The sequence below is a fragment of the Camelus bactrianus genome, chromosome 7, assembly GCF_048773025.1.
Source record: "Camelus bactrianus isolate YW-2024 breed Bactrian camel chromosome 7, ASM4877302v1, whole genome shotgun sequence".
Lineage (NCBI taxonomy): Eukaryota > Metazoa > Chordata > Mammalia > Artiodactyla > Camelidae > Camelus > Camelus bactrianus.
The window spans coordinates 72,606,932-72,621,375 of NC_133545.1; the positions used below are offsets into that span (position 1 = coordinate 72,606,932).

General features: G+C 35.9%; 1 non-coding gene across 1 annotated transcript; it reads left to right on the forward strand.

The window, feature by feature from the left end:
• Window positions 1-659: 659 nt before the first annotated feature.
• On the forward strand, window positions 660-736 carry TRNAN-AUU (transfer RNA asparagine (anticodon AUU)). The gene is given in 2 exon segments: window positions 660-697; window positions 701-736. It is a non-coding gene; the product is annotated as a tRNA-Asn (tRNA).
• The last annotated feature ends 13,708 nt before the right edge of the window (window positions 737-14,444 follow it).

The window sequence follows — 14,444 nt, forward strand, 5'->3', positions numbered from 1 at the left end:
TGTGTGAAAAAAACTCAAATTGTCATAGTGTTGTTTCCATAAAGAATCACCATGTTTCTCAAACATAACATACTATTATATTTGAAAAATTAGAGATACCTTGTGCCGTGGATTCATAGACACAATCGGCATAGGATTCCATGAAACACTGTGTTGCTACAGCAGAGGTCTTGTACATCTTTGAGGATCTGCAGAAGTTGACAGAAAGAAAGGATTTGATGAAGGCATTGAATTTGAAATCAGGTGAAGGACAGTTCAAGAAATATAAGTCATATAAACCTCCAAGATGTGAATGACTTGGATGAGGCAACTTTAACTGATAGTGGAGCTGCACTTTTCCCAAAGAACTGAAGAGACCTAATGCAAAGGTGATTATATCATACCAGCAAATTCTCAATCATAGTGAAACTCAGGTTTTCTTCTCTTTAAGGAATGACTTCTAATATATTTATTTCAGAAGATAAGAATAATATGTCAGGACCTGTTACTAGGTAAATTGAGATTAACCCAAGTTATGTTAAAAAAAATCAAAGTCACCTTTAAGGTTGAGGAAGGTCATTTTCCTGTTCCCTAAACCACATGAGTCCTATACAATTGCAGAGAGATGTAAAGAATAATAAACAATCTCTAGGTCCCTAATTGAAAAAGAGGTTGAGGGGGGAGGGTATAGCTCAAGTGGTAGAGCACATGTTTATTAGCATTCATGAGGTCCTGGGTTCAATCCCCAGTACTTCCTCTAAGAATAAATAAATAAGTAAACCTAATTACCTCCCTGACCAAAAAAAAAAAAAGAGAGAGAGAGACATTGAGACCACATTACAGAGATCTCTGAATGCAAAGTGAGTTGAACTTTATTCTATAAAGACTAAAGAGGTTTAAAAGTGTAAAGAAGTGATATGTAAAATCTGTGCTTATGGAATACTTTATCTAGCCAAAGTGTTTAGAAGAGATTGAGAAAGAGAGAGATGGAAAATGGGGAAAACATAAAACTAATGCTTTAGTATAAGAGAAGCCATAAAACCTTGAACTAGTGAACTAGCAGAGTGAATGGATAAAATGTTATATTTGAAAGATATTGCTCATTTGGAATCTATATAATTTAGGAATTGATTGAATTTAGGAGGCAAAGATTATACAGAGTTTTGAAGCCTGAGAGAACGTTACTATATTAAACTTAATTTAGTAACCCAGGAGTAGAGGCAGGTTTATTCATTCAATGATGTTTATTGAGCCCTTACTATGTGCTAGTTAGACACCATGGATAAAAAATTAATAGGGCATAGACTTTTCCCGTAAGTAGCTTGAAGTTTACTGGGTAATGAATGAAGTTAAGATGAAAAATGAGATATTAGAGTGAATTTGAAAGGCCAGGAGAGCCTCTAGGAATAAATGTTCAACAGGCATTAGAAATGGAATCTGAAAATATTTTTAGGTTGATTATCCCACTGGTATTTATATTTTAGTATAATAATAAGTTTTCCCTCTAAATTTGCAGCTGTGCAATGAAATCACCACCAGTACAAAGCTTGAGAATTCAAACTTTGTGATGTTTTTGTTATTGTTATATAAGATGTCCTATTTGAGAAAGAGGGAAATAAAGTAGCTTCAAAATAATTTATTATATTAAAGATATGTTTTGTCCCAATTTGTTTATAAATTTAATCATGAAAGATATGACTTTGAAAAAGAAAAGTTGCAAATGAAGTAAGAAAAATTGTATACATGACCAAAGAAAATGAAACTGCTTGCAGTTTTAACCATAGCAGCCTGAATTCTGTTCTATAAAATTGATGGTATCTATGTCTGCTATTTATCTGACTAATACCAGTCAGACTTTACAAGGAAAACAAAATAGAAAAACCTGTCCATTTTTAAGAGGACATGTCTGCTGCAGATGTCAGAATCTTCACCAGCAAAATGACAAAAGTCAATTTGTCACTATAGTCCTAGTATCACATTTTTGGTTGAAGGGGAGGTAATTAAGTTTATTTACTTTTGGAGGGGGTACTGGGGACAGAACCCAGGACCTCATGCATGCAAAGCATGCACTCTACCACTTGAGCTACACCCTCCCCCTTAGTCTTAGTGTCACATTTTTGCCCCTGTAAATAGATCTCTGACTTCAGTCTGCCATGTATATTAATGTTGCCATACACATGAAAACATTGGATGTAATTTCAAGCATGTAAACCAATGATTGACTCATGTATACACAAGTGCAAATATTTCTGTGCGATTTTAAATATGAAACACTGAAAACCTCAAAAATGGGGGGAAGTAAAAATAGTCTTGCACTAGAGTGAGGAAAAATTACTATCATAACATTAAAATATTTTTATCACATATTTTAGTAAAGGCCCAAATTAATTCAGACATGGAAAACTAATTCAAACATCGAAAGCACAGAATGATGAAGGCAAAAGTTATGATCAACAAAATGAATTATATAAAATCCTTCTTTAAGACCATAACCTTTTTTTTTTTTACAGTTTTCAATTTTATTTTTTCACTTAATGTTACCACTTGAGTTTTTTGTGATCCAGCATTCTTTTTAAAAGACCATAACTTTTTATGAAAAGATGGGTGAAAGGAATCAAAAGCTATGAAGCATCACAAATCCACTGGGATAAGAACTACATTAAGCCTGGTTCCAAAACCAAAACAGTAAGGAAAAAAGGATATGTGGTGTAACTGCATATTCCTGCGTTCTCACCCAGTTCTCCTCCAGGGTCACTAAGGATTTGTTACACAGAGCAATATGGAAAAACCTCTAAACTGAAGGAATAGTTAAGGAAAACTTTTTGAAAGAGACCACACTATTAACACATGCCTAAATTAGTTCCTTGATCTAAAATAATTTTATTTCAAAAAGAAAACCCATGGAATGCAAATCAGGGCCACGCACTCTGATATTAACTTTGGTATGCACACTCCTCAGCATATCATGGCAAGAGATTGCTGCTGATCTTGTCCCACAGGCATGCTGGTCCCTCAGAATGAGAGGATTTCTGCTCTGGGGATCTGTTGATTTGGCAAATGACATTCAGGAGGCTTAATTAAACTTTTTGTTTAGAGTACAACAGTGTACAAAGTATTTCATGTATTTGCAAAGTATTTTTTAAGGTACTTTAGTGAGATGTTGCTCCTAGTTTACTCAATAAAGATTTAAATATGTATTTTGTGTATGAGATACATACATACATATATATCATATATATATATATATATATATATGTATATATATATATATATATATATATATATATATATATATATATATATATATTCTAGGAGATTGTGTCAAAGAGTTAGATTCCAATAAGACTTACATTACAGTTTGGTAAGAGGCTTTAGGCAAACCTTAATGGCTCATTGATTTCTATTGTTACAAACAAGTCATGGAATTTTCAAGTTACAGTGATGGTAGTTATAGTAATTCAACTTCTTCCAACTTTCAATTAAAATATCCATAAAAATTCATAAAAAGAGAGAAACTGAGAGCCATAATCTGGACTGAAGATACCAAAAGATCATGTCTCAAATTCATGTTCCTAAGTACATCGCTAATTGTGCTGAATTTTTACAATGCATTCTGGAATTGCACATGTTCTACACTTTTGACTCAATTAGTAGTAGCTCTAAGAAAGGTAAAGTAAGACTTTAACTTACACAACTGTCTGATCCTGACTTCAGGGCCCAGGGAATGTGAAGATGCAAAGTCATATAGCCAACCCCTACACTACAGCAGGACACAGACAGGAATTCTATCCCTCATTCTCTCTGCTCCCTATCTCTTCATGCTGATACCCCCAAAACTTAACTATTTTTTTTAACATTCATACTGACGGTGCAAATACCAACAATAATTGAGACAGAGAGTGGTGAGAGGTGGTGTGTTTCACCATGAGCTGGACTGTGGCCCTAGGAACAACACTAAAGTAAGAGAAAAATAGGAAGAGTTTGAGACAGTGAACAGTTAATATGGTACTGTGGCAAGTGCCCATTGGTGAAACAGAAGCAAGTACATTCATAAATGATGAAGGCAGCATTTCAAGTCAAGAGAAAAATGAGTGAACAGTCAATACATGTTGTTAAAACATTCAACTAGCCATTGGCAGGCAGCAAAGAAAGAAAGGAAGGAAGGAGAGATGGATGGAAGCAGGCAAGGAGAAAGAAAAATCATACATCACTTCCATGTTAAGCTAAAGTCTGGTTAACTTAAAATTAATATATAAAACAAAGGAAATACGGAAATGGAGGAGAATATATCCAAAAATAGTAATACCTAATATTATTTGAACCTTACTTTGTGCCAGACACTGTGGCAACTAACTTAAGTATACTGTGTATTTCTCACAAGTATTCAGAAGCTTGTTGATGTAATAATAAATGATGACTTGTTAAATACTACATAAGGTATAAGAGAAGAGCTCAAAGTTAAGAAATATGTTAATATTATGCATTCTCTTAGTAGATCTTGAGAAAAATTATACTAATTTCCATAGTTGTTGATAATTTAGAATTGGGTGATATTGAATATTCAGTAAAATAAGAATGATAAACTGTATCTAATTCAATGTCATATCCAGCATTGTGCTAAATGGAAAAAATCGCTGCTAAACAGTTTAGAAATCTCTACTAAATATGCTAGAAGAATCTCGACTAATTCAGGAACAAGACAAGGATGACAAATCACCACTAATATTTATCATTGATTAAGCATAAAAAATCTAGAAGAATACATGGAACTATCAGCAGTTTCCTTGTTTATTATTTTTGGATGATGGGAGACACATCTGCACAGATGGGGTAGGGGTGTGTGGTAGATTTTATGATTGCTTATAAATATTTGCTAGCCTTCCCTGAAGTAGAATTATACCTTCCTACCCTTTTGACATCAGGCTTCATCATGTGATTTGCTTTGGCCAATAAATTGTGATTGAAAGTAATGTGTTTCACTTCTAGGAAGAAGATTCAAGCACCAAAAAAGATTGGTTTAAAGGTTATATTTCAAATTAGTATGAAAAAAGGCATTCTTTTGAATAAATGATGATAGAATGACAGAATGGTTTTATAGAAAGAGATAATATTGGATCCATTCATTCCTCACGCTAAAAATCAGGCTAAATTACAAATGGATCAGAGATATGAGTATAAAAACTGAAGTAACTTGAGTATTTAAAGCTGTTAATAGTTGAGCTGGAGAGAGCAGGGCTGCCAGGTGTTGAACTAGTCAATTAGAACAAGTCAAAATGAAAGAAACAAGGTATTTATTGAGGTATTGTAAGGAAGAGTCTAAACAGAAAAAAGCATTGACTTCCCAATGTTTTATTTTTGACCTAGCAACTGTTCACAGTGAGGATGAGATGTATGTAGATGGGCAAAATCTTCACAGTGCTAAGGGAGCCCAAACCGAAGGTTCCTTCCAGCCTTTGTAGAGACCTGGGGTAGGGGAGGAAGACAAAGAAAGGCTAGGAGTGGAAAAGTACTGAATAAAAGTACTGTGAATGGAATATAGATAGCTCCTGGCACAACACGGCAGTGCAATTGTTAAAACTGCAGTTGTTGCTAGCGCTGTCAGAGTGGAGAAAAATGTCCTCAAGATTCCCTGAGAAAGTGGTATGGGTGACAGAGGTACCTGAGAAAGGCTTGGGCCTGGCCCCTACCCCAGCCAAGAAGGTCTCCAAATGGAGGCATTTGGGTTATAAGTGCAGTTATGCTTAAGAGCTTTGGAGGTTGGAGGCATGGGGTGCTGAGGCTTTAAGTGCAACTCTATCCAGATTGTGCCCCAAATGTGGTAATAAAGGCAGCCCCATGAGGCCAGCCAGGTAAAGTTTTCAAAATTGTCTATGTTTGGGCCTGAAAAATCACACATAGGTTTTTAGCCTGGAGCTGGACTCCTCAAAAATCATCATGGGTGAATTACCCTATAAACTGGAAGTGAGGGAACATTTTCTAACCATAAATCCAGAAGCAATATAGGAAAAGATGAACACATTTGATTACACAAAAATAAAATAAAACTTTTCATAGCAAAATATACAAGAAGCAAAGTTCAAGAACAGATGAAAAATTGAAAAAAAGATTTGCAATTTATGTTACAGACAAAGGGTTACTATCTACAATGTATACAGAACATCCAAAAAACAAAAATAGACACAAAAAGACCATCAACCCCGGAGAAAAATAAGCTAGAAATAGGAAGACAGAGTTAAAAATGCAGACGATTCTTAACCATAGGAAAAGAGAAATGCAAATTAAAACTGCATCGAGATACCATTTCTCACATGTCAGATTGAAAAATCAGAAGTTTAACAACACAGTTTGTTGGTGAGATTGTGAATAAATAGTTGCTGTCATTACTTGCTGTTGGAGCTGCAAAATGGTAAAATGCCCATGAAGAAGATATTGGAAATATCTACCAATATTGCATATGTATTTACCTTTTGACTGGCAATTTACTTCTATGAGTCTATCCAAAAGTTACACTAGCAAAAATACAAAAAGACATAAGTGTAAGGCTATTAGGCTCTTTGTAGTAGCACTACTTGTTAATACTTGAAGACTGGAATATTTATATCAATAGAGAATGAATTGAATAAAACCTGGCATATGCACATAATGGTGCAGTACGCAACTTTAACATGGAATGATAAATATCTGTGTATTTCACTATGGAATAATATCCTTTATATCTTGTTAAAAGACCTGCTAAAAGAGGGTCTGGCAGATAGCCATCAGATGTCAGTTATGCCAGGTGACTGAAGACAGTCACCTCACCCAAGGTCACACCTCTTTTCCAGGTGAGGGTGAGCATGGAAAAGCCTTTCTCTCTGGCTCCAACTCAGAGCATCTCTGAAGGGTCAACCCACCTTCATATCTCCCCTAGAGAGTCAGCTGAGGCTTCAGCTGGGACTAGATCCAGTTCGTCCTCTCTCTCTGCAAAATCCTGCTTCCTTCCCTCCTCTCTGATAACCACTTGCACACTAATCTCCATCAGAGAGTCTGCTTCCCAGGAAATCCAGTTTGTGAAAGATAGTGCCAGGAGTAGTTCAGAGAGCCAAACTTGGGTGGGAGTTTGAAGCTGAATAACTCTCCCCACCAGATGGCAAACTGTGAATGGAATGTAGATAGCTCCTGGCACAACACGGCAGTGCAATTGTTAAAACTGCAGTTGTTGCTAGCGCTGTCTGGAGTGGCATACTGAAGGGTGGAAAAGCACTAACTGGTGCAGTGTGTATATTGCTTAAGAAATATGAGAACACAACATTGTAAAATTATTATAAATCAATAAAAAATGTTAAAAAAAAAAAAGAAATATGAGAGAAACCCCAACTATAAGAACAGTGCAATTGAGTGGCTTTTGCCACTTGAGCATTTGGAATAAGATACTGTATAGCTGAGGTGATTTATCAGGAATTAAAAGCTAAATGTGAAAGACCAACTCCCCTCCTGATAGCTCTCAAGGAAGTGTTATCTCTTGAAGCAACAGAGTGAGAAAACTGAGGACGAACCCCAGAACTTAATCCTCAGATCAGCTAAACTCCAACAAATGTTGAACTCCCAGGTAAGGCAGAACTGCTATTCCTAGGTCAGAACCATTGCAGGGAAAATAATACGACCTGCATATATGAAATGAGTATATCTGGTGAAGCCCCTAAAAATTCTGTAATTCTCAAAGTCTTCCAGACTTGTTGAGCTTGCAGGAGTAGCCCATATTTCTGTTAAAAAAAAAAAAAAAAAAAAAAAAAAGATGACAAAGTCTCTTGCTTAAAGAAGATGCAGAGGCCTCTTCCCCACAAAACTATTCCTTAAAATCTGTCCTGACAAGAACGTGCTGGCCCTAATAAGGAAGGAAAGAAACTGCACTTCAAAAGAACCCCAGAACTTAGCCAGCATGTTGCAGGAGGAGCCAGTGGAGTATATTTGGGTATAGACCCTGAGGGATATTTATCAAGAGTGCCAGAACATAAAGTTGGATACAAAAAAGTTATCAATGTATCCTCTTCTGGGATACAGAATATAAATCTCTGCCAAAGACCTAAAGAAACAGTACAAATATCCTACCTATTTGGAGGGCTGCTAGACACATGGTACATGTAGTGGCCCACACTAAGTGAGTGGAAATGCCTGAACTGCCATATCAGATAGTGGCAAAAGGTATTTAAAAGCTAACAGAACAGAAGTGGATGTGCTAGAATGAATTTAACATATAGGGTCAGAAAACTCATAATATTTACCAAAATCATAAGGAATATGCTAGTGAGAGGGGAAACTGCATCATTTTAAAATTCAATGTATGTCTATTCTGTAGCCTAGGGCTAATAATAGAAGATGACATTACAGAACAAGGTCAAATAATAGCAATAGTTATGATAGAATCTCAAAATAATAGAGCCCAAGCAGCAAGAAAAAACAGAAGCCAGATGGATGCAATTATTATGAGTGGTGAGGTCAGAGGGAGACCTAGGGAAGCCTGACAAGCAGAGATTTATGGAAATGGTTAGAACACAGCTCCCCTGGGGGCTACTTAGATGGCCAGTGAACAAGGATACAATACAAGCTGTAAAACTGAAAAATTTTAAGAATAATCAGAAGTCTGAGGATAGTTGCCCCCCGCCCGCCAAAAGTCACTGTACCTTGCTAGTTTCTGGACTCAGAATTTATTGATTAAAAAAGAGGTGGAGACCCCAGATAGAAGGACCCTGGAACATCATGATAGGTGTAAACGGTCATACATCTCTCAATCTTTTCCTAGAGGAACATATAGCTACTTAATTTGGTAACTGTATACTGGGAAAAGAAAAATACTCAAACATTTCAAAGACTAGTGGAACAATACTTATGTCAAGTTAAAAGATGACATGATTAGACATTTCATAGAACAGAACAAACAGATGGCAGACAAGCACATGAAAAGCTGCTCAACATCATTAGTAGATTTCCTTTAAGATGGAAATACAGATTAAACCAAAACGAACCATCACTACACGCCTATCAGAATGGCTAAAATAAAAAAATTGTGACGACACCAAATACTGACAAGGATGTGGACAAACTGGAATATAAAATGATACAGTTACTTTGGAAATCATTTTGGCAATTTCTTAAAATACCTAAACATGTAACTACCATCTGATACATCAGTTGCACCCTTGAGCATTTATCCCAGAAATGAAAACTTATGTTTGCAAAAAATAAAAACAAAAACCTGTATGAATACTTATAGTAGCTTAATTCATAATATGAAAATTGGAAACAATCTAGATATCCTTCAATACAGTTAAACAAATTGTGGTGGCCAGTGGAATACTACCACAATACCATGGAATACTACTCCGCAATAAAAAAGAACAAACCATGGATATACACAACCACCAGGATGAATTGCTAAGGAATTGTGGAAAGTAAAAAAAGCCAATTTCATATGGTTTCATACTGTGTATTTCCACTTATATATCATTATTGAAATGGCAAAATTATTGGGATGGAGACTAGGTTAGTGGTCAGGGCTTAGGGAGGAGATGGGAGTGGGAGGGAAGTGGATGTGACTATATGAGGGCAACATGCGAGATCTTTGTGGTGATGGAAATGTTCCATATTTTGACTAAACTCAATGTCAATATCCTGATAGTTATATTTTACTTTAACTTTGCGAGAAGTTTCATTAGGAGAAATGGAATGAAATGTACACAGGATCTCTCTGTATTATTTGTTACTGCATATGAATCTACAATTATACAAAATAAATGTTAATTTAAAAATGTTTCAGGCTATGGTGTAAGCCTCCCTGCAGATCCTGTGGTATTAGAGGTATCATTGATGGGAAAAGATGCAGTTTATGACTAGCCCCAAAGGGAGAATCATAACTCAGACCATGAAAGTCGTAGAGCAAGACCATGCTATATGCAGCAGAGAGTCATAGACCTTTTGAAAATCATCTTCTGATGTACTACTAGGACCTGGTAGGGAGTGCCTGATTATGGGACATCAAGTGACTGTGCAGCCAAATTTGATATATTCATTCAATTCAATACTACTCAGCAATAAAAAGAGAATGAGCTACCTGCACATAATATGGCTGAATCTCAACTTTATACTGAGTGGAAGAAAATAGACTCCAAAGAGTACACCCTGTAAAATTCCATTTATATGAATTTCCAGAACTGAAAAAAATATATAGTTTTAGAAATCAGATTAATAGTTGTTTAGGGGAGCACACTGATTGCTAAGGAGCACAAGGGAGCTCCCTGAGATGATAAAAATGTGCTGTATCTTGCCTGGGGTACTAGTTATATGGGTTTTTACAATTGCCCAAGCTCATCAAACTGGAAAGGTAAAATGTGAGCATACTCTCACATACCAGTAATGTCTCAATAAATTTGATTTTTAAATTGTTTTTAAAAACAACTCAGGAACCAACTTAAATAAGCTCCCACTGAGACAGGAGAATTTGAGCAACTCCCATCCTCAGGAGTTTAATCTCTCTGTACCTCTTGCTCACGTGCCCTGTAGCTTCAGGGAAGGTCCTGCCAGCAGATGAAAAGATACACAGTGTGCCTGACGTAGGACACTTATCAGAGCCAATAAGTTTGATTTCCCATGGAACTGTCCACTGCATCACTGGCAGAAATGAAATGTGGGTTAAATCAATTCGATGCTGAGCACTAGAAGCCCCTTCTGCATCACTGATGGATGGTAATATCACAACATCACACATATGTTCCCCCCAAATCTGAAACTAAATATGATTAAATCTTTGCATTTGAAACCAGTCTCTAGGTATCATTATCAGTTTCAGGACCTCGCAGGCAACAGAGGAACATGTTAAGTGACCCAATGGATATAATCACGAAGTTCCAGTCTAGTAAATTCCACAGGCCAAACTACCAATTTCTTCAACAAATATTTGTTTAATATTAGTATTGTGGCTATGTGTTTAGAGTTCTTATTTTTCTAGAGATATAAAAAACCATTATCAGATTAAAAGATAGAATATCTGGGATTTGTTTCAAGAAATGCACATGACGGGGGTGGGGAGAGCAGAGGTGTAAATATAACAAGCTTGGCCATGGGTGATGGGTACATAGGGATTCCCTGTACTAGTTTCCTTATTTATGCATACACTTGAACTATCCTATGGGAAAATGTCTACAAATTTATTCAAGAAATTAGAGGGTAAAAGCAAATAATAAGGAAGACTTTTAAAAAATAAAACACTACTTAGAACACAATAAGAAGATGTTCAACAATACTAGTCATTGTGGATTGAATTTTGTCTTCCCCAAAATCATATGTTAGGAAACCCTCAGTATCTCAGAATGTGAGCTTATTTGGAAATAGCATTATTGCAGACGTAATTAGTAAAGATGAGGTCATACAGAGTACCCTACAAATAGAATACCACGTAAAGAGAGGGAGACAGGCGTGGAGGGAGGACAGTGTGAAAGGACACAGGGAGAAGATGGCCATTTATAAGTCAAGGAGCGAGACCTAGAACAGACCTTTCTCTCAATGGCCCTCAGAAGGAACCAACCCTATTGACAACTTGATTTCAGACCTCTAACCTCCAGAACTGTGAGACAGAAAATTTCTGTTGTTCAAGCCACTCAGTTTGTAGCACTTTGTTATAACAGCCCTAGCACTAATACACTGATGAAATGCACTGTATATTTTTTTCTAAAAAAATTAAATGACCAAAATTGATTTAAGAAAGAAGAATAGAGCTAGATAAACAACTGTGGATAAAATTGGGGGTAGGGGGAGAATTTCCTCCTCCAAAGACTGTAATTTTTAGAACAGTTTTCCAAAATGTTCATTCAAATTTCCATGGAACCATAATTGTCATTCTAAATAAACTTCTAAAATGTAGAAAAGGTGACTCCCTAAGTCATTTACTCATAAAGGTAGCTGTTAAGGATCCACAGGTCTTATTGGGAGAATTGCTTGTTTAGATCTGCTCATTTTTGGGTTGAGTTGTTGTTGTTGTTGTTTTTTCATTAAGTTGTATGATTGAAGCATTATGCTGTACACCAGAAATTGATACATTCTAAACTGCCTATATTTCAATAAAATATATATATATATATTTATATAAAAGTGAGGTGATTTTCATAAGCGGAGTAAAATTTATGTAAATAATTTTTTTCCTCATAATTATTCTGCTTTTCCTTAAAATAAAAAAGAAACATGGATGAATACTAATGCAATCCCTCTACTTTGTAATAATCCCTGGAGTGCCAAGACATCCTATTATAATGCAGCATGGCATCTCTCACCTCCCTTATCCTCTTTCTCACTCTCTCCCCCAAAGGCTTGAGGTAATATGCAGATACTACAGAATTCTTGGTGCTTACTAACTGTAAATATTGTCATCTGTACTAAACCAACACTAAGGTAATGAATTTGACATAAAAGCCATATGAAGCAAAAAACTAAGATATGCAAAGTAATATAGTTAGTGTATTTTTTCTGGAACTCTGTATGACATAACAGAATATTAGCACTTAAAAATGACCACCTCCAAATAGTATGTATGCTCACATTTAATGTATGTGGAGGAAAAATGTTCTTTTTTCTATAACAGCTTCAATATAATTCATGCATTTTAAACTACTATATTTATCTCTTTATTTTTAACTTCTGTTACTGAAATTATTACATGATAATATCCTTTTAGAAATTTTCCTTCTAAAAATAAAAGAGGAAATTTTCAAACAAATCCTTATCCTGACTTACCAGGTTAACATTTAATTTATTCAGTGAATAAGAATCTTTCAATGTACATACACATAAGTTAAAATAAGCAATTTCTCTATAATTTACTGGTTTCACAAATCAACCTATGGTTTGAGTTTTATATACCATTATATACATGGGACAGGAAGACAGAGAAACAAAGAAACTTGGGGTCTCAGGTGCTAAATAAACGTGAAAGTAAATTGACAGGAAGGTCCTTTGACAAGGAGAGTTGATGCTTTTTTCTAAGTCTAGGAAAGTGTGCTTCCAGAGAAGGCACATTTTTCAATAAGTAGAACCATCTGGAGAGACTGAACAATGTGGATGCCTCAGTAAGAGACTAGTCCTACCTTTTATACAGGCCATCCAGAATGGTTTCTGCTTTTTTCTTTTTAAATATAATCAGTTTACAATGTGTCAATTTCTAGTGTGCAGCATTATGTTTCAGTCATATGTATACATACATATATTTGTTTTCATATTCTTTTTCATTATAGGTTACTACGAGATATTGAATACAGTTCCCTATGCCATACAGAAGAAATCTGTTGTTTATCTATTCTGTATATAGTAGTTAGTATCTGCAAATCTCGAACTCCCAGTTTATCCCTTACCATCCCCTTCCCCCGGATAACCACAAGTTTGTTTACAGTGTCTGTGAGTCTATTTCTGTTTTGTAGATAAGTTCATTTGTATCTTCCTTTTTTTTTTTTTTTAAGATTCAAATATAAGTGATACCATATGGTATTTTTCTTTCTCTTTCTAGCTTACTTCACCAAGAATGATGATCTCCAGGTCCACCCATGTTGCTGCAAATGGCATTATTTTATTACTTTTTATGGTTGAGTAGTATTCCACTGTATACCACAGCTTCTTTATCCAGTCATCTGTTGATGGACATTTAGATTGTTTCCACATCTTGGCTATTGTATATGGTGCTGCTATGAACATTGGGGTGCATGTATCTTTTTGAATTAGAGTTCCCCCCAGAAATACGCTCAGGAGTAGGATTTCTGGATCATATGGTAAGTCTATTTTTAGTTTTTTGAGGAATCTCCATACTGTTTTTTATAATGGCTGCACCAAACTACATTCCCACCAACAGTGTAGGAGGGTTCCCTTTTCTCCACAGCCTCTCAGGCATTTATTGTTCATGGACTTTTGAATGATGGCTATTCTTGTTACGGAAAGGACAGGCCAGTCAAGAAACAAGCACCACTCAGAGGCTTGGAGTACTCAGATGTATTACACCGGTGGGCTCAGAGGGGCTTCTGCTCCGAAGCTCTGAGCACCTCCAAGACGTGCGCATGAGGTTTTATAGGGTAAAGTACAAGCTTGGGGTATTCGGCCAATGGGCATGGAACAGCTTTAGCAGCATTATCATCACAAAAGTGGAGGCGGGGAGGCAGCAAACCAACATTCCAAAGCCAGATATGTATCTTTGAAAATCCAGCTGGCTAGCAAAAAAACATAAACAGCAAACCAACACTAATTAACTTAGAATTACAAGTTAGTCCAGCAGAACTCAGATCAGTATTCCAATAGTTAGACTTGTGATTTATCTTGTTAGCCCAGCCCAGCCTCTCCTTCACATTCCTAGACTTGTGAGTTATCTTGTTAGACCAGCCTGGTTTTTCCTTCACATTCTGACTGGTGTGAGGTGATACCTCATTGCAGTTTTGACCTGCATTTCTCTGATAATTAGC